At 38.7% G+C, this 18,025-nt stretch overlaps 1 non-coding gene across 1 annotated transcript; it reads right to left on the bottom strand.

The window, feature by feature from the left end:
- Nucleotides 1-17,026: 17,026 nt before the first annotated feature.
- Trnas-cga (transfer RNA serine (anticodon CGA)) lies at nucleotides 17,027-17,101 on the bottom strand. Its single transcript has one exon. It is a non-coding gene; the product is annotated as a tRNA-Ser (tRNA).
- Nucleotides 17,102-18,025: the final 924 nt, after the last annotated feature.

Genomic DNA, 18,025 nt, shown 5'->3' with positions numbered 1-18,025 from the left:
ACTTCAGTATCTCATTTCCTTGTACAGTTCTTCCTGACTGCAGTCAACATGTCATCGCAGCTAAATTATGATCTGAGTCTATGTCTACTCCTGCGCACACCTTACAATCCTTTATTTGATTTTGATATCTCTAACCACCATGTAATCCTGCCAGTATATTGCTGTATTTTTTGGCTTTCTTCAACTTCTTATTTTTAAACAGTGGTATTATTAGCTGAAATTTACTACAGAACCCAACAAGCCTTTTTGCTTTCACACTTATTGCTGAGTCTGTATTATCTTGTTATTCTGCCTTTGATTATTCCTCCTACTACAGCATTCACATTCACCATGATGACTAGATTTTAGTTTCCTTTACATACTGAATTACTCACTCATTTTCCGTTAGTTAGTTTCATGTTTCACAGTCCATTTGTATGATTCATTGCAACTACAACATTAATATTACCCATACATAGGCTATATAAATATGGCTATGTGTTGCCCATTCACAAGTCCCTCTCTCTCTCTCTTTTCTTTTTCTTTTCTGAATATAGATGAGAGTTAGTAGTTGTGTGCCCACCAATCTTTTACAGATTACAAAAACAGAAATTCTTCTACAGAATAGAAGGAGTTGCCAAGGAGAAACTTTTTCATTTTGTTTTCAAATTTAACTTTGCTGTCTGTCAGACCTTTTATATCATGGAGTAAGTGATCAAAAATTTTGGTGACAGCAATGAGCACCACTTTTTGTGCTAAAGATGGCTTTAATGTGGAGTAATGAGTATAATTTTGTCTTCTGGTATTGTAAATATGAACATTATTGTTACTTTTAATGAGTATAATTTTGTCTTCTGGTATTGTAAATATGAACATTATTGTTACTTTTGAACTGCAGATGATTACTTACAACATGGGGATGATCTTGTGTTGGCCACCAGGGAAAGATTTCCACGATGTTGAAAATAACTTGTCTGAAGCATTGGACGAACAAGGACAGTTCTACAAAAACAATAACTTAGAGCCTGATCTTACCAAAATGCAAGTCTATACTTTCAACTTAAAAAGAAGACAGGCCAACCAACAACTAAATATTTCATGGAATGGCACTCAACTCAAACATCTGTTTTCTCCAAAATACCTTCCAGTGACTTTAAACCGCACCTCAACCTTTAAAGTAAATTTCCATAACACCAAAATCAAAGTATCTGCAAGGAATAATATCATACAGAAACTAAGGGGATCTAACTGAATTACACGACCAGCCACTAATCGGACTTCTGCATTGGCACTGTGCTATTCTGTAGGCAAATGTGCAGTGCCTGTCTGGCATAATTCCTGTGATGCTAGGCAGGTGGACACCACTCTGAATGAGATTATCACGTAATTGCTGGATGCTTGAGACCAACTAAATTGGAGTAGCTACATATACTAGCAGGCATAGCTCTGCCTGACATCAGGTGGGAAGCAGCTGCCCAAGAAATAGGACATAGAGCTTTGACTTCTGATATTTATCTGCTGTTTGCCTCTTGCCAAGCACCATCATGATTGAGGCTCTGAAAAAGTTCTGTAATAGTCTATATCAATAACAACAATACAACCCAAAGGCTAGACATGTGGAAAAAGAGAGTTAGAAATGTTCATCTAGGCTGGAGAAAACCTATAGACGAATTACCTCCTGGTCACATTGAGAAATGGTGTACCTGGAAGCTGGTGTTCAGTGGTGTAAAGCAAATCTTGAAAAAGGCAGATACGCAGGTGGACCCTCAACCATGAATGTGGTAAGGAGCAGACAGTGTCTCACCTGTGCAACTGCCATTTGTGCCTGTCACTGTGCTCCAAAGAAGATCTAATCTAGCCAACTCTAATGCCTTGGACAAAGCCCATTTTTGGACAAAAACTGTTTAATTTGATGTTTGTTTGTTTGTTCTGTTGGTTGGCTATACTATCAATTCCATAAAACCTCCATGTATTTGGGAGAACATTGTGTTTCACACAGTCAAATAACTTAGATAGTTCGCAGAAAATAACAATCAGTGCTATTTTGTTATTTAATGTTTGTAAAATTTAGTGAGTGAAACTGAAAATGACATTCAGCTGAACAACTCCTCTGAAATTCAAACTGTGATTTACTGAGAATATTATTGTTGTTGAGGTGGGATACTATTCTATCTCTATCATCTTCTCCAACATTTTGAAATGTGATGTTAGTAATGAAATGGATCAGTAGTTATTGACAATTCTAGGCTATGACAAAACATAAAAACAAGTTTAAGCAAGTAAAACACCATGATATGGTTTTGGTAAACTGAGTGTCAGATCCCACACTTCACTTAAGCTAAAGCCTCTGACCCTGTTGATTAAATTATCTGTCACTCAAATGTTGGCTGTGTCCTGTCCCAGAAATTCCTCTCTGTATATCACCACCTTCTTGCAAAGTTTGCATGCATACCTGAAGTAAAGCTGTTGGCAATGGTGGTTTCTGATTCTGAAAAGAATAATGTAATCGCTAAACTTTTCACAGTTACTCACTCAGTGCCCCCATTCCTATTTATAATGAATTATGTGCCTGGAATGTCATTTCATGCTGCTATTGATATTACTCTATATTCATTCGATTAGAAATCCTTATCTTCTTTCCACTCCATTTCACTGATCCCTGCTACATATAGTTTCAGCCTTTGCATTTATTTTTTCCACATTTTTTAGCTTCCTTATCATTCAGACTTGTGAAATTTCTTGCTCCAAATCACAGTAGGTTTTCCTTTAGTTGATTTTTCAGCCTCTACTTGCAGCCACTTTTCTATTTGGAGCCGCCTCCTGGAGATCAAAACATAGCACTAATCTGGGATCTTTCAGCTAACGGAGAGATAATTATAACAGTTGTCAATTACAGGCTACATTCTCTGTAGATACACATAATGTGTCTTCAATCCATAGTTTTCTACTGCCTTCTGCAAACTTATGCTACTGATCATTGCTGATTCTCCCATCCTGAAGAGCAGTTTCTCACCCAAAGAGCAAGAAGTCGGCCTGAAAATCTATATGTTGCTCTTGCCTCTTTTGACAAGGGTGCTGTCAGAATGAGGGTGACTGCTTATATACCAGAAGTCTTCAGCTGCCATTGCTGATGGTTTCTATTCAAAAGCAGTTGTTGGGATTGAACCCAGGAACCAAGTCCGTGGGATATTATAGTGTACATCCTCAGAAACATAAATGTCACTGGTAAAAAGAAAATGCAAGTTGTGATCATTGTATTAAAAGTGGATATAAGTAAACCTACATTCAAAAATCGTGCGCTAAAGCCCCCAGGAACCAAGTCCGTGGGATATTATAGTGTACATCCTCAGAAACATAAATGTCACTGGTAAAAAGAAAATGCAAGTTGTGATCATTGTATTAAAAGTGGATATAAGTAAACCTACATTCAAAAATCGTGCGCTAAAGCCCCCAGGAACCAAGTCCGTGGAATATTATAGTGTACATCCTCAGAAACATAAATGTCACTGGTAAAAAGAAAATGCAAGTTGTGATCATTGTATTAAAAGTGGATATAAGAAAACCTACATTCAAGAATCGTGCGCTAAAGCCAAAGCCAAAGCAAAATATGATGAAATTCAATCAAGAAAATGTGTTGTCTTCGGATAAATGGACAAAAGTTGTATACAAAGACAGTCCTCAGAAAGTGGAAAACCAAAAAGGTGTGGACAAAAACTGCTATGAAGCCCTAACTGTAATTAACTATGAAAACTTGAACAAGTGCTGTAAAATTGTTAGGAAATGGCGATGACAGTAGCTCTTTTACCATAAGTAATGGAAACTAAAAGAAAGTGGATAACCGAAGAAAGTGTAAAATCTGAACAAATTTAGTGGGCAACTGCTATGAAGTAAAAAAAGAGAGTGGAATACACTAGAATTTCCACATGATATTTGACTCGTTCCAAAAAAACAGACAAATAAAAATCAAACATAAATGTGGTCAACAAAAGTGTGCTAATCTTAAGTGACGCTTATGTGTTGAGCAATGCTACTCTCGATAATGTTGCCACATGGCATGATAATGAAGAAATTCAAAGATAACGGGACACTGCTTGTGTTCCCCTATCTCAGTCTATCCTAGCACCAAACGTACAAAGGAAATGAAATGTCCGAAGCCACCCTAAAATTGAAAAAAAGTCTGGGTTAGATGGCATATTCCAAATTCCTAGTTTTCAATATTCCATACCGCTATGTTCTGCCTCAGTGGTCCCATGTTAACCAGGAAATAAATGCGGCAAATGAGCAGTCAGAAAATATAACAAATTTATGAACACTTCACCTGCAATGGAACACTGACAGACATTCAGTATGACTTCCAGGGAAAATTCATCTACACTGACAGCTTTTGAAAATGTTCTTTCAACAATATTCAGTGCCTTTGAAGCAAATCATCTGTTGATACTGTAGTGATTGACCTAAGCAAGGCATTTGACTCTGTGAACCATTGGATTCTAATAGATAAACTGAGGTGCTGTGGCATCCTTGTATCCTGACAACAGGAAGCAGGAGGTACACTTCAATGGTATGAGCTCTGGATTCCTAGATGTGTCAAGAGGTGTGTTTCAAGGTTCTGTACTGGGACCTTTATTGTTTATAATCTATATTAATGACCTACTTAATATAGTACCAGGTAAATGTGTTTTGTGCATCTGGAAATGACAGAGGATCTGAAGCAGTGGTACACAACCTTTCATACACAATTAGCCCTGAGTGCAACCAGATATCAAGTAGTAGCCTTCTTCCCACTCCATCGACAACTTTGGTGCGTAACTAAACTTTAGAATGAAAAAGAATTTTTTGATCACTTTTATTTCTAAAATGATGAAGGATGAATTATAGTTAGTTGCTGTGTTTTATTAAGCCCCCAACTAATGAGTCAATGAGACAATTGGTACTGCTTTTGTCTAACAAACTCTTTTATGTTTGAGTGTTGTTCCAATACTACAGATTATAAATAATGTTCAAAATCCATTCAGTCCTGTGTTTTTATTATAACTGTTATCATACACAAAAATCTACTTTCACATCTATAAATCTTGAATGCTGCATTTCATTTCCATGTGTGTATGTGTTTTTACAGTGAATGATCAAAAAAATAACTTCAAAATCTCAGCCCAGTATTTCAGTTTCCTCCTCAACTGCGAACCACCCCAAGATAAACTTGTCTTCTCTTTTCAGGATTCACTCACCCAGACTCATGTGCCCCGGATCTTGAAGAAATTATGGAGACAGTCAAACAGTTGAAAAATAGCGAAGCACCAGGAGAAGATGAGATCAATGCTCAATTCTAGAAACTAAACAATCCTATACTTATGCACGAACTACATCGTATAATATCAGACATATGGATGCCTGAGCAAATAACAGAGGACTGGAAATATGCTCTAATTCACCCACAACACAAAAAGGGTGACAAGACAGACATCAACAACTACAGAGGAATTTCCCTGCTCCCATTCGCTTACAAAATCCTTTCCAAAGCCCTTCTAAACAGAATAGAATCCCAAGCAGATCCACTAATTGGTGAATACCAGGCCAGATTCAGAAAAGGACAATCATGTGTGGAACAGATCTGGTGCTTAAAGACGATATTACAAATGAGGAAATGCAGAAACACAGCAATTACATTCATCGACTTCAGGAAAGCATACAATTCAGTGGACTGTGAAACCCTGTTTAAAATCATGGAAGAATTTGGGATCAACCGAAAGATACGAAAAATCACAGAACGGACACTTACAAGAACAACATCCAAAGTCAAATTCATAGGTGAAATATCGGAACCCAAAACTGGCGTCCAACAGGGGGACGGACTATCCCCAATGCTTTTCAACTTTGTTCTAGAAAAGATCATCAGGGAATAGGAATCTCATGTAAAGGGCATCCAAATTGGTATCAAAAAGAGAACCAATTTAAAGTCAAGTGCCTTGCTTTTGCTGACGATATTGCAGTTATCACCAATAACAGAACAGAAGCGGTTCACACAGTGGAAAAACTACATTAAATTTCATAAAAAACCGGACTACAGATAACAGCCAGAAGTTCAATCCCCTTTAATCACAAAACATGGTAAAATTGCACAAGTCTGTCATTTGAAATACATCGGAGAAACTATACAGTCCTCAGAATTAAACAGAATCGCCAATGAACAAAGTATCACCAAGCTCCAGAAGGCCTACAAGCTAACATGAATGCATTACAACAAGAAGTGCATTTCGACAGATGCAAAATTAAGGCACTGTAGAACAGTGATTCTTCCAGAAGCAATCTATGCAGCTGAAACAATGGTGATTGATAGTCATTCAAAAATTAGGGAAATAGAAAAGCAAAAAAGAAAAATTCTCAGGAAGATTTATGGGGCAAACAACAAAAAATGGCATTTGGATGGTGAGACCACAAAACAAGCTCTCTATAAAGACCAACACAGTAATAGACGAAATCAGAAAACACTGATCCAAATTTTATACACATATCTACAAGATGGAAGACTCCACAACAGCAAGGAAACTTTTCAATGTTATAACAAAGAGTAAATGTGGCACAGAATGGCTGAAAGGAGTCCAGAGGGATCTGCAGCAGATCAACATAAAAAATCTTGAAGACCGCACTGAGTGTCAGAATAAAATCACAAGTGTGAAGTTTCAGGAAAGAACATTGCACCAGCCTGGTAAAAAATGGACAGAACAACAGAAGAAGGAGCATTCTGAGAGGATGAAGAGTTCTTGGGAAGCAAAGAAGAAAAATATCTGGAGATGAAATTATGAATTCACGTTCAATCGCTCTCCTAACGGGGAACAATTATGATGATGATAATAATAATAATAATGATAATAATAATACTGTATACTGCTTTACAGTAGCCCTTATGTAGTTACTGTTGTGTCATGCTGTCAGTTAACTCATTTACCTGATTCAAAGTGAGTAATGAAGCAATTTCTGATCTGTTGCATGAAATATCTACAGCTTAGAGACAATTTCATCCTATATCTAGCGTTTGTTATATATAGGCCCCTGTGTCTCGTTTTTACAGTCATTGATTTATTAAGGACTATATGAGGAGCCTGCAACCTCTACTGCATAGGTCATGCATTAATATTAGTGACTGAGAAAAAGTAATTATTGATAACTTCTATAATCAATACTGTCTTTTTAAAACATATAGTTTGATGGCTGCAACACAATCAAACCCTTTTCGTTTTTACCCCTCAGAAAATTAGATTTTACCCTTCCAGTGTAATTACCCCCAGGGTGTGAACTGCTGATCTAAAGGAACAAAGCAAAGCTGGCCTAAGAATTTCCAGTAACTGGTTTCAAGACAACGAATTAACTATAAGTCAAACTAAAACCAAAAATATAATTTTTAGTTTATGCAGTACAAAGAATGACTGTATTTCAGTTAAACTTCTTGGTGTATGCTTGGATTCGAAATTAACCTGGAACCTCCACACAGATTCTATATGCACTTAATTATCAACAGTCATACATCTAGAATGAAATTCGCAGGAGAGCTTCTGTAAAGTTTGGAAGGTAGGAGACGAGGTACTGGCAGAAGTAAAGCTGTGAGGACGGGGCGTGAGTCATGCTTGGGTAGCTCAGTTGCTAGAGCACTTGCCCGCGAAAGGCAAAGGTCCCGAGTTTGAGTCTCAGTCTGGCACACAGTTTTAATCTGCCAGGAAGTTTCAGTCATACATCTGTTTGCAAATTTAGACCTTTTCAGCAAATCTAGGTGATGAAGTCTTCTTGGGTTATCAGCTGAGTCAAGGCGTTGTTCTGCAGCAACATTTCAACAAGTTCCCTACTTGTCATCGTCAGGCGAAGTGTTTGGTTCATGTTCTGTCCAGTTCTTTATAGTCGCTGGACCCGAGGTTCCTCTGCCTCGTCTGCATCAGCAGTGCCAATCATGTGCCTCCAGAAGGGGCATCTTGGCCTGTGGCAGGGAGGGAGTCGCAACCAGTGGTGGTGGGGGCTCCCTGCATGCTGGCGGGTACAGGTGTCAGATTCTGGTGGGGCCTGTCCATTCCATCCCCTGCCTTCGCCAGTTTCACATCAGAGTGTTCTTGTCATATTTTTGTTATTGCTGCATCCCATGCGCTGCTAATTTGGAAATCTTTCTCTTGGTTGACAAGGTTATCATGGGCTCATATCTCCACAGTTTCTTTAAAGAATGAAACTCAGAACCTGTCTGCTCTGCACAGCAGCTTTGTTTGTTCAAAATCAGCTGAGCAACAAGAGGAAAGAAGACATATGTGATGAAGACACTAAGTGCTTGGCTTTCTTTCTGTATGCTGGGCTGCCCACGGCAAAGATTGGCAGGATATTTGAAAAGAGCAACATTAAAACCATTTTTCGTTCATCAGCCAAAATCAAGAAGATGCTGGGCTCAGTGAAGGATAAACTAGAAATACAGACATTAGGAGTCTAGAGCATCAGCTGCCAGTGTGGCAAATAGTACATTGGCCAGATGCAACAATGTATATCACAGTGCTGCTCAGAACACATAAGGAGTGTTTGCCTAGATCAAATGGAGAAATCTTCAGTGGTGGAACACAGTCTAAAGGAAAACCATATGTTTGATTTCAAACAAACAATGCTGCTGTGCATGGCAAATGGGTTCTGGGATTACATCTTTAAAGAGGCTGTGGTAATACGAGTCTCTGATAACCTTGTCAACCAAGATATTGGTTTCCAACTTAGCATCACATGGGGTGCAGCAGTAACAGAAATACGACAAGAACACTCCAATGCAAAACCAGAAAAGGCAGCGGACAGAATTGACAGGCCCCACCAGGATGTGACATTCACACCCACCCTGCAAGGAGCCTCCCCCTCCCACCATTACCAGCTATGACTCCCCTCCACCACGGGCTGCAGCTCCCCTTCTGGAGGCATGCGATTGGTGTTGCTAATGCAGATGAGCCTGTGGTCCAGCAGCCATAAAGAACTGGACGGGACAGGAACTTTGCATGAAGATTACAAGCAGAAAACTTGCTGAAATGTTGCTGCAGAATGATGCCTTGACTCAGCTGATAACCCCTGAGGACTTCATCATTGAGATTTACCAAGAAAGTCTAAATTTGCATACAGCACACTTCTACAGGGAGGAAATTCAACGTAACTTCAAGATATGGCTGAAACTTCGTAACAAGAATGCAAACCTGCTCAATAGACTAGCCTTTCTGCAACAACGTTGGGACAAGAAAGTATTGCTGCAATTCACTCACCTGCGACATCCCATCAACATCACAAGGACAAAAAGAATTTTACAGCATGCTAGCTCAGCCTTGGTGTGTGAGCACATACACATCATGAGACTTGAACATGACAAAACTGGTTGTACTCTACTTTCATGCCACTTGGAACTGGCACCAAAACTCTTGCCTTGCTCATGGGAGTGGGTAGATGGTAAGATATTTGCAACCAGTGAACTCTGCAAATGCAAAGCCACCATGAAACAACAAGACAAGTTCCACTGAAAGCCAGGGGCTCAAGTGCAGAACATTGATAAAAATGTTCTGAGGACCATTATCAATTTAACTGGAAAGGAACTGGATGAGGCAGCAACATACATACTGTCAAAAGGATTAAATTTTGCACTGATTCCAACCACACTACCTAAATGGGAGATCATCAGTAGCATCGAGCAGACCATCTAAGGGCTTCCCTCTGACACCTTCAAAGAGGTCAGAAGGGAGACTTGCATGATCTTGGAAAAAGCAAAAATGCTGAAAACCAACATCTCCACTGCTGAATGCAGGGCAATATGTAGGTGATATCCTGATCAGGTTTCATGTCATGTCCCTCTTCACATTGGTAGCTCTTGAGGACTCCTTGACATTATTAAGGGACCACTTCAACAAAAACACAGTGTAACTGTTGCACCACTCACTCACTACCACATACTTACAAAGTGGGGGTAAATTCTACCAACAGATAGATGGAGTGGCCATGGGTTCACCCTGGCGACATGTCTCACAAACCTACACATGGAACACTCCAAAGAAACAGCTCTCAAAATGGCATGCCTGAAACCGAAGGTGTTCTACTGCTACGTGGACGACGCATTTGTAATTTGTCTGTATGGCAAAGAAAATCTACAAGAATTTCTTAACCACCTCAGTGACTTTCATGAAAATATTAAATTTACCATGGAAATGGAAGAAAATGTATGCCTGCCTTTACTCAACATCATAATAAAGAAGAAGACTCATGGCATGTTATGTCATTCTGTTCACAGGAAGAAGACACATACTGACCTACACCTTAATGCCAGTAGCTGCTGCCATCCACACAATGAAAATCCATGCTCACTACTTTGGTGAGCAGAGCACGAGACATATGCGACAAGGAGAGTCTATCTGCTGAACTGCAGCACTTGAAAAAACCTTTCACAAGAATGGCTATTCTGAGACTCAGGTAAGATGCACTTTCCAACCAAGCAAGAAGAAAAGAGAAGACGTATGTGGAGAACACACTAAGTGCTTGGTGTTCCTTTCATATGCTGGCCCATCCATGGCAAAGATTGCCAGGATATTAGAAAAGTGCAACATTAAAAACATCTTTTGCTCATCAGCAAAAATCAAGAATATGCTGGGCTCAGTGAAGGATAAACTAGGAATACAGACACCTGGAGTCTACAGGATCAGCTGCAAGTATGGTAAACAGTACATTGCCCAGATGCAGTGGTGTATATCACAGCACTGCTTAGAACATGTAAGGAGCATTTGCCTAGACCAAATGGAGAAATCTGCAGTGTCAGAACACTATCTCAAGGACAACCATACATTTGATTTCGAACAAACAAAGCTGCAGTGCAGGACAAACTGGCTCTGGGATTATATCCTCAAAGAGGCTGTGGAGATATGAGTCCATGATAACCTAGTCAGCCAAGATAGTGGTTTCCAAATTAGCACCGCAGGCAATGCAGCAATAACAAAAATACGACATGAATGCTCCACTACGAAGCCAGTGAAGGCAGTGGATGGAATGGATAGGCCCCACCAGGATGCAACGCCCTCACCCATCAGCATGGGGAGCCTCCAGCACCACTGACCATGAACCCCCCTTCCCCCACCACCACAGGCCGTGACAACCCTTCCAGAGGCATGCAATTGGCACCACTGATGCAGATGAGGCACAGGAGCCTATGGTTCAGTGGCTATATAGGACTGGACAGAACACAAACCAGACACTTTGCCTGAATATGACAAGTAGGAAGCTTGTTGAAACGTTGCCACAGAATGACACCTTGACTCGGCTGATAACCCAAGAAGACTTCGTCAGTCACTTACCTTTTACATAAACTTAGAGCATGTGTGAGTGAAAACATAATGCTCAGCTCCTATTATGCATTTTTTCATAGCCACATAACATAATACCTTGGGTCACCTCCACTGGTGCAACTGTGAATCTTGAATATGCTCTTTGAAGTCTTGCACTTGACTGGAAGTACATATACTCCTTAATGATATTTCTTTTAGCAATAACAAAAACTATTTGCAGATAAATTGTGATTTCCATAATACCAATAAAAGATGCAATAATTATTCCCGTAGAGTCTTTATCTCTCTGACTAGGGTTAGGAGTGGGGCTCTGTATTCTGCAATGACAGTCTTAAAACAAGATCCTATCTTGCAAAGCAACAAACTGGTAATCTCTATAAATTCAAAGGAATATTCAGTATCTTTATTATTAGCACCTTTTACAAAGTATCTGATTACCTAGATTCAAAGACTGGGAATACCCAGTATGTAAATTTTTTAGGTCTGCAGTCAAATTATCATTTTCTGTCCACACAATATTTCAAACTCCACAGGTGTCTTTGTCAGATGTTGAGTGGCAATTTTGTTGCCTGCTGTTTGCCAGTTTTGTTGCCCGCTGTTTGGTCTCCAGCCATGAAGTTGTTGCTTCCTGGTGCTGTTACATAATAAAACAATCAACAGATTTCACATCCAACAACACAGTTATGAAAAAAAAAGGAAGTTTAAGGAAGAAAAACCCCATATGACACTACTCTTCATTAAAAAGTCTCTTAATAGCCAAAAAGGGAACACTGAGGTTTTTTGGACATGCTTTCAGGAAACCAAGCACCAGATCAAACAGTTAGTTAAAGCTACAGCCTCTGACCCTGCTGATTAAATTATGTCACTCTAATTTTAACTGTCGCAGAAATCTGTCACCTGCAGTAAGGGGCTGGTATTTTACGAGTATATTTTATTTTATGCTAACATGCGAGGCAGTAATTGGTGACAGTTGATTTAGTTGACTGCTTGAGTTGGATCAACATATTAAATATCCTGACTGGTGGAGTGTGATAGTGACGTTGTAGGGTAAAGGTAACTTCTTATGTTTTTCTTGAATAGCTTGAGAACTGCAGCTTCTTATGAAAATATTTCCCAGTACAAAATTGCACTACATTAAATTTCCAACAAAAAAGATTCTATTCACTTTTTTCTGGGACTAATTGTGTCTGCATTACAGGGGATGGAAAAATCACAGATTATTAAAAATAGTGTTTTAATGGTATAAAAATGATGTTTAGTGTCAAATGAAGTGGGTTAGGAAAAGATATAAAATGTGTGTACCACATCTAAGTGCAGTATAACTGTATTAAGGGATAAATTGTATTCTGGGGTGTGACAGACAGGAGGGTGTGGGGAAGGGCGGGGGGTGGGGGGAGGGTGGACAGTAGACGCATGAGGAAATATAAGTCGCCAGATTGTGGTCATGCACTTCCCTCCTTTGTAGGTCTGCGAACTGAAGAGCGAGCTGGTGATTCCTCAATCTCTAAGCTACTATGTCACAAAAAGCCAGTACAGTGTATTTCACAAAGTTGTACCAACCCTTAGGGAGCTTGTCTCATGAAACATTGGTGATGCAGTGAGCAGAGATTCCAAGGTGGGTTTTTATTTTTTGCAAAGTGTGTCAACACTACAGTGAATATGGATACGAGTTGCTAAGAGGAGTTACAATAGTAACACAAGAAAAACATACGGACATATTCTATGTAAATTGCAGCACTCTGTTTTACACTGCTAGGGGGGAAATTGATTCTTTGTCATCCTGTACAACAGTTATAGTGTTCTTTCAGGAATGGCAATTTTGTCCATTGGAAGTACTGGCCATTTTTCAGTTTACAGACAGGCTACATCTCCCAAGCATTTCCTGTCTAGTTCTCTTATGAAAGTAGAGCAAATAACTTAACTGAGGTTGTGGTAATATAGGGGTGATATTTTTATTTTATTAAGAGGGCATTTATTTGCAGTTGTCAATTGAGGTTTTATATAAAACATTTTCCTATAAACAATGGCTGAGAAGTGCTTAATAAGTGTGATGATGTCAGTGATTCATATAGTGTTGGTGGGAAAGGGTCTGGATTGGTAAATGAGATATCTTTTTGTAACTGTCATTGACAACATTTTGCAAAGCCATGTAACTGTGTTATAGTTGCTTGCTGGTAAACTAATGAATGATTAAAAAGTTACTCCACTTCTCTCGACACTTTTTTACCTCCACCCTTCCCCATTACTTCCTCCCTGTCACAATTCCAGAACACAATTCATCCCCACATTTGGTTTTCCTGCACTTAGATGTGGTACACACATTTAATATTTGTTCTTAAATCACTTCAATTAACAATAGCCCTTCACGTGGTTCCATTTAGATTAGAGAAGCGAAGCCACCCAATATATTGAAGTCCAACTGTTTTATTCTATGACATACCGCCTTTTAGCGGTGTTTTGTTCTGATGTACAATTAATGTTGGGTAAAAAGATTCTGAGCTTTTCCGCTCTAATGTTTTAGTCATATGTTCACCTGAAGGTGTGGCTTTTAGTGCCATGAAACCTGTAGTGATCCAATAATAAAAGAGTAAATACAGCTGAAGTGGTTATTAATACCCAAGACAACTACTTGTAGCTGTGGTTGCCCCACCTGTAAGATTGCTTCATGTATAGTTTGGCCTCTGCAGGCTAAATGTTCATTCATAATGTCTCTAGTCAAACAGTAAGTAAATTAACGAGAGGGCATACCAAAAAAGTGCGTAAACTCTGTACCAAACTACTTGCCCGTTATTTCCAACAACACTTTAAGCAAGTCCCAAGTAAAGAGAGTAATCACATCAAAACTAACCACAATATCCAATTCTTGGACCAGCGTATTGTCAAGACCGTGCACAAAATTGGCAAAGTTGCAAATCTGTTGTTCACATTTTCCCACACAATGACTAAAGTGAGTTCAGATATTTTGCCGACAAGTATGTGAGACACCTGTGTTACTAATAACTGGCCTCAAAGGGATGCCATCCTTACACAGTCTGGATAGCCCATACAGCTGCATATGCTCTAAGTTTCTTAATGGTGTTGCTTTCCAATCCTCATGAGCTAAGGAGATACATCACCTTATCTTCAATTTTACAATTGTTGAGTTGTCTTTGTTGGTGAGTAGAATTATTGGTACTTTTTGTTCATTCTTGGAAATGATAGATGTCAATCTTGGTGCTTTCATGAGCACCCTCCCTGTAGTTTCCAACTTATACAACAAGCATTTTGAGACCACAATATTAGAATCTGCCAAACATAAGCCAACATGTTTCTATCAGTATGTTGACAATACATACATTCATAGTCTGACCACATACGATAGACAGAACTTTATGAAATCCTATGGCATCTCAACTCAATCCACCCATTTAAATCATCCAGAAAAATATTAATACACTCCTGTGCTTGTAGGTAAATCCTTATTAAGAGGCTTTTTAGTGGGAGCTTTTGTCTTAATGCATTTTGATTACTTAAACTGTTTTACTTTTTCCGTAGTCTTTATTGACTGTTTTATTGTTTAACAGTGCTAGGGGAGTTGCTAATGTATGGAAAAGTGTATTGGCTGGAGTCCAGACAGTGGGCAATGAGATTTGCACTCAACACCTGACAAAGACAACTAGTCATGACATTGTGTAAATTGAAATAACAACTTGGTTGCAAACTCAAAAACTTGTGGGCCTTCATTTCACTGAGAAAGCATTAAGCAGGGCAATTTTTGTTAGCTGCATAACAAGCAGCTATGTTTATTGTAAACAATAGTAAAGTTATAGCTCATAACTTGGTCTATGATAAATATCAGTGTGGTCAAGCAGTTAGTAAGCTAGTAACAGCAGATACAGCTGTTTAATATAGCTGAAGAGGCAACATGTTTTTCTACAATAATGGCTTTTCTTATAATTTTATTACTTAAAACTAGCTTCAGCATGCAGTAACTCAACTTTTTCTGTGTCTATGAAGATTCTCCTCCTTGATAAGATCTGTTGAACATTATAAATCGTAACATAAATTCCTCAATTTTTTTTATACCACTGTTGCATATAGGTTTACTTTGTGTTATATTCGGTAACATGTTTTAGCCAAAGCTATCACCAGATTCTGTTAAACAAAGGAAAAAATACAAAATGTGGAACAACTTTCTAGCTAATTAGTAAAAGCAATGTCCCAGTTTCAAATTTGAATCCAAAAGTTGAAACTGATAATCAAATTACACACAGTAAGATACATAATATAAAACAGGGCTACTACCAGTGTTGACAGGAAAAAGACTTAAAAAATCTTGAAGATATTAATATAACAACAATAGCGTTGCATGCTTATACAATAATAATAAATTACAAGTATAAGAAAAGTAGTTTAGCAGGAGTGATAAACACACTGTTAATAAAAAAAGTGAGAGAAAATTCTTCAAGTCAATGAAACAATGTAGATCACTCTTTATTAACTGTCTGACATCCAGACTGAACACTGTGGAGGCTATAAAGTTTTCATGGTGATAAGAATCTCAGTAAATTAGCTTACTATGCTTCTTTCATTCACTGCTTTCGTATGGCATCATATTCTGGGGTAATTCATCATTGAGTAGAAAAGTATTTATTGCTCAAAAACGTGTAATCAGAATAATTACTGGAGCCCACCCACGGTTATCCTGCAGACATCTATTTAAGAATCTAGGGATCCTCACAGTATATATATTCACTTATGAAATTTGTTGTTAATAATCCAACCCAGTTCAAAAGTAATAGCAGTGTGCATAGATATAACACCAGGAGAAAGGATGATCTTCACTATGCAGGGTTAAATCTGACTTTGGCACAGAAAGGGGTAAATTATGCTGCCACTAAAGTCTTTGGTCACCTACCAAACAGCATCAAAAGCCTGACAGATAGTCAACCAACATTTAAAAATAAATTAAAAGAATTTCTAGATGACAACTCCTTCTACTCATTGGCTGAATTTTTAGATATAAATTAAGGGAGGGGAAAAAAAACCTAACTTAAACATTAGTGTCATGCAATATTTTGTGTAATGTAATATCTTGTACAGACATCTTTTATTAACCTGACACGTTCCACATCATTATGAAGTGTCGGATTCATGATCTATGGAACAAGTATTAATCTAATCTAATCTAATCATGTTCATATGTTAGCTGTAATATTCCGGATCGGAGCGTGGAATGTCAGATCCCTTAATCGGGCAGGTAGGTTAGAAAATTTAAAAAGGGAAATGGATAGGTTAAAGTTAGATATAGTGGGAATTAGTGATGTTCGGTGGCAGGAGGAACAAGACTTTTGGTCAGGTGAATACGGGGTTATAAATACAAAATCAAATAGGGGTAATGCAGGAGTAGGTTTAATAATGAATAAAAAAATAGGAGTGCGGGTAAGCTACTACAAACAGCATAGTGAATGCATTATTGCGGCCAAGATAGACACTAAGCCCACAAGTACTACAGTAGTACAAGTTTATATGCCAACTAGCTCTCCAGATGATGAAGAAATTGATGAAATGTATGATGAGATAAAAGAAATTATTCAGGTAGTGAAGGAGGCAAAAATTTAATAGTCATGGGTGACTGGAATTCGAGAGTAGGAAGCCGTCTGGTAGAATTTTGCACAGAGCATAACTTAATCATAGCTAACACTTGGTTCAAGAATCATGAAAGAAACTTCCTGGCAGATTAAAACTGTGTGCCCGACCGAGACTCGAACTCGGGACCTTTGCCTTTCGCGGGCAAGTGCTCTACCAACTGAGCTATCGAAGCACGACTCACGCCCGGTACTCACAGCTTTACTTCTGCCAGTACCTCGTCTCCTACCTTCCAAACTTTACAGAAGCTCTTCTGCGAACCTTGCAGAACTAGCACTCCTGAAAGAAAGGATATTGCGGAGACATGGCTTAGCCACAGCCTGGGGGATGTTTTCAGAATGAATCATGAAAGAAGGAATCATGAAAGAAGGTTGTATACATGGAAGAACCCTGGAGATACTAAAAGGTATCAGATAGATTATATAATGGTAAGACAGAGATTTAGGAACCAGGTTTTAAATTGTAAGACATTTCCAGGGGCAGATGTGGACTCTGACCACAATCTATTGGTTATGACCTGTAGATTAAAACTGAAGAAACTGCAAAAAGGTGGGAACTTAAGGAGATGGGACCTGGATAAACTGAAAGAACCAGAGGTTGTACAGAGTTTCAGGGAGAACATAAGGGAACAATTGACAAGAATGGGGGAAAGAAATACATTAGAAGAAGAATGGGTAGCTTTGAGGGATGAAGTAGTGAAGGCAGCAGAGGATCAAGTAGGTAAAAAGACGAGGGCTAGTAGAAATCCTTGGGTAACAGAAGAAATATTGAATTTAATTGATGAAAGGAGAAAATATAAAAATGCAGTAAATGAAGCAGGCAAAAAGGAATACAAACGTCTCAAAAATGAGATCGACAGGAAGTGCAAAATGGCTAAGCAGGGATGGCTAGAGGACGAATGTAAGGATGTAGAGGCTTATCTCACTAGGGGTAAGATAGATACTGCCTACAGGAAAATTAAAGAGACCGTTGGAGAAAATAGAACCACTTGTATGAATATAAAGAGCTCAGATGGGAACCCAGTTCTAAGCAAAGAAGGGAAAGCAGAAAGGTGAAAGGAGTATATAGAGGGTTTATACAAGGGCGATGTACTGGAGGAC

This window comes from Schistocerca cancellata, chromosome 3, assembly GCF_023864275.1.
Source record: "Schistocerca cancellata isolate TAMUIC-IGC-003103 chromosome 3, iqSchCanc2.1, whole genome shotgun sequence".
Taxonomy (NCBI): Eukaryota; Metazoa; Arthropoda; class Insecta; order Orthoptera; family Acrididae; genus Schistocerca; species Schistocerca cancellata.
Note: the sequence above shows the minus strand (reverse complement) of the source record. Positions and strands in the feature narration are given on the sequence as shown.